Source organism: Sus scrofa, chromosome 13 (assembly GCF_000003025.6).
Source record: "Sus scrofa isolate TJ Tabasco breed Duroc chromosome 13, Sscrofa11.1, whole genome shotgun sequence".
Classification (NCBI taxonomy): Eukaryota; Metazoa; Chordata; class Mammalia; order Artiodactyla; family Suidae; genus Sus; species Sus scrofa.
The window spans coordinates 30,177,306-30,181,210 of NC_010455.5; positions in this window are offsets into that span (position 1 = coordinate 30,177,306).

Sequence of the window (3,905 nt, forward strand, 5' to 3'; positions counted from 1 at the left end):
TGCAACAGACAAGGGCTAATCTCCAAAATATACAAACAATTCATGCAACTCAGCAACAAAAAAACAAACAACCCAATTGAAAAATGGGCAGGAGAGCTAAATAGAGCTTTTATCCAAAGAAAACATACAGATGGCCAGCAGGCACATGAAAAAATGCTCAATATCATTAATTATCAGAGAAATCCAAATCAAAACTATAATGAGGTACCACCTCACACCAGTTAGAATGGCCAATGTCATTGGCCAATGTCAATGTCAACAAGACAACAAATAATAAATGCTGAAGAGGGTGTGGAGAAAAGTGTACCCTCTTCCACTGTTGGTGGGGATGTAAATTGGTATAAACACTATGGAAAACAGTATGGATGTACCTCAGGAAACCAAATATAGAACTACCATATGATCCAGCAATTCCACTGCTGGGCATATATCCAGACAAAACTTTCATTGAAAAAGATACATGCACCCTATGTTCATAGCAGCACTATTCACAATAGCCAAGACCTAAATGTCCATCGACAGATGAATGGATTAGGAAGATGTAGTATAGGAGTTCTCATTGTGGCTCAGCAGAAATGAATCTGGCTAGTATCCATGAGGATGCAGGCTCAATACCTGGCCTTTCTCAGTGGGTTAAGGATCTGGTGTGGCCATGAGCTGTGGTGTAGATCACAAATGCAGCTCAGATCTGGCGTTGCTGTGGCTGTGGCCTAGGCTGGCAGCTATAGCTCTGATTTAACCTTTAGCCTAGGAACCTCCATATGCTATGGGTGCAGGCTTAAAAGAACAAAAAAGAAGAGGAAGAAGATGTGGTACATAAATACAATGGACTATTACTCAGCACCCATAAAAAGAAAAGCTAATGTCATTTGTAGCAACACGGATGGAGCTAGAGACTCACACTAAGTGAGGTAAGCCAGGAAAAAAAAGGCAAATACCATATGATATCACTTATGTGTGGAATCTAAAATATGGAACAGAAGGAGTTCCCGTTGTGGCACAGCGAATCTGACTAGGAACCATGAGGTTTCAGGTTCGATCCCTGGACTTGCTCAGTGGGTTAAGAATTCAGTGTTGCCATGAGCTGTGGTGTAGGTCACAGACTCGACTCGGATCCTGAGTTTCTGTGGCCATGGTGTAGGCTGGCAGCTGCAGCTTCAATTCGATCCCTAGCCTAGGAACCTCCATATGCTGTGGGTGCAGCCCTAAAAATAAAATAAAATAAAATAAAATAAAATAAAATAAAATAAAATAAAATAAAATAAAATAAAATAGGGAACAGATGATCCTATCTAAAAACAACAAACAAACAATCAAAAAACAGAAACAGAGCATGACCAAGAAGGGCAGACTTAGGGTTTGGGGGGGAAGAGGGGGAGTGGGAGAGATGGGCGTTTGGGGGATGCAAACTGTTATATCTGGCATGGATGGGCAATGGGATCCTACTGTACAGCACAGGGAAATGTGTGTGATCGGGTCACTTTGTTGTACAACAGAATTTGATGAAACATTGAAAATCAACTATAATGATAAATCTAAAAATAATAACTTTTCAAAACAAAACAAATGGATATTGTCTCTCTTCATTTTAGCCATCCTAGTGAGTATGAAGTGGTATTTCATTGTGGTTTTGGTTTATATTTTCCTAAGAGCTAATGATGTTGAGTGTGTGTGTGTGTGTGTGTGTGTGTATTTTTTTTTTCTTTTTTGGTTGCGACTATGGCAGACAGAAGTTTCCAGGCCAGAGATCAAACCAGACCCACAGCAGTGACAATGCCAGATCTTTAACTGCTAGGCCACCAGGAAACTCCAATGTTAAGTATCTTTTCATGTGCTTATTGTGCATTTGTATCTCTTCTGTGGAGAAATGTCTATTCAAGTCCTTTGTACAATTTTTAATTGGGTTATTTGTCCTTGTATTGTTGAGTTGTCCACAACTGTTTCAACATTTAAGTGTTTTAGATTTCTATTGGAGGAAAAAAAAAACCTCTAACCTCCAGTAAAATCAAGTATTTAGATTTGTAGAATATTTTATTGGAGTTCCTGTTGTGGCTCAGCAGGTTAAGAACCCGATTAGTATCATGAGAATGTGGGTTTGATCCCTTGCCTCACTCAGTGGGTTAAGGATCCGGTGTTGCTGAAAGCTGCAGCTTAGGTCACAGATGCAGCTGGGATCTGGGGTTGCTGTGACTGTGGTGTAGGCCGACAGCTGCAGCCCCGATTCAATGCCTAAACTGGGAACTTACATATGCTATAGGTGCGGCCCTAAAAAGAAAATTAACTAAAATAAATTTTATTGTAGTATAGGTGACTGCATAGCCTTTATAATCACATTAAACCATAAGACTATGACATGTCTGAAGATTTGAAGTTGGAAGGCAGTAGTAGTCAGGTCTGGGAACTCAGGTTGAGGGAAGAAAGTGGGATTTTTTTTTTGAGGTAGGCTTTACAGAGTATAAGTTTAAAAAGTCAAACTCTGTTATAGCTACATAAAAATACTTCAGTAACCTGTGCTTAATAACTGACCCAGTGCATCTTCAGGACAGAGCTGTGTGAGTCTTGCCTCAACTTCAGGGTTCCATAGGCCTGGGTTCAAATCCCACCACTGCTTCTTCCCCACTGGTTCGTAGGCAATGTCTTTAGGACTCAGTGTGCCTCATCTGTAAAGCAGAAATAACAACTTTTACCTTGTGAATATGGTGAGAGGATTAAAGCTAATGTGGATGGAGGGCCTGGGCCAGTAGGCAAGGCAGAGGAAGGCTCAGGTGTGGTGGGGTTTAGGGCAATGATGGTTGAGAGATGCAGCTAAGACTGTGAGTACAGAGCTCTTATCCCTCCGGACTCTGACCAGGGGACCCGATTTTGCAAATGAGGAAACTCAGGCACTGGGATGATAAAAATTGGGCCCTGGCACAGAGCTGGTAAGTGGAGCTGCTGGATTTCAACCCAAGGTAGCGTCATCCACCATGCTGCTCTGCCTTCAGCATGGGGGCTGCAGGTCCATCCCAGGCTGCTGGGAGCTGAGCTGCAGAGGATGAGGGCAGGATTCCAGGTGGCCTGCAAGAAGTTTCTCCAAGACCCATTCAGCCTGTGAATCAACTCTGGGGCCTGAGGTTGGAGCAGACTGTGGGTGAGGCTCTGGAGGGCAGCTGAAGGATGCAGGGAGCAGAAAGTGGACACTCCAGGGAAAAGTCTTCCATCTGCAGGAGGGAAGCGATCCCATTCAGGTGAGCAGTTCCACTGCAGTTATCTACTCAGAGCCACAGAAAGCTGAGACCTGTGACTCCTGCTGAATGTCTCCACAGCTTCCATACCTTGAAAAGGTAACTGGAGGAGTTCCTGTTGTGGCTCAGTGGTTAACAAATCTGACTAGGAACCATGAGGTTGTGGGTTCAATCCCTGGCCTTGCTCAGTGGGTTAAGGATCTGGCGTTGCCATCAGCTGTGGTGTAGGTTGCAGACTCGGCTTGGATCCTGCTTTGCTGTGGCTCTAGCACAGGCCGGCGGCTACAGCTCCAATTTGACTCCTATCCTGGGAACCTCCATATTCCACGAGAGTGGCCCAAGAAATGGCAAAAAAAAAAAAAAAAAAAAAAAAAAAAAAAAAAAAGAGAGAGAGAGAGAAAGTACCTGGAAAAAAAGCTTCCACAAGGCTTGGAGAATGATGAAGAAAGAAGCTGGTGGGCTCTTAAGCAAGCTCTGCCCTTCTTGCGCCTCAGCTTCCTCTTTGCTGTAACAGGGTGGTTAGGAGGTGAGCACAGATTCCAGAGACCCTTAGCCCTTGCCCAAGTGGCCTGAGCAAGTCAAGTAGGGTGAAGAAAGTAGTGTGGACACATTGGTCCCATGGGGGCACACATATGATGTTCCAGAAGCAGCAATGTGGACACAAGTTGATCCACAGACACA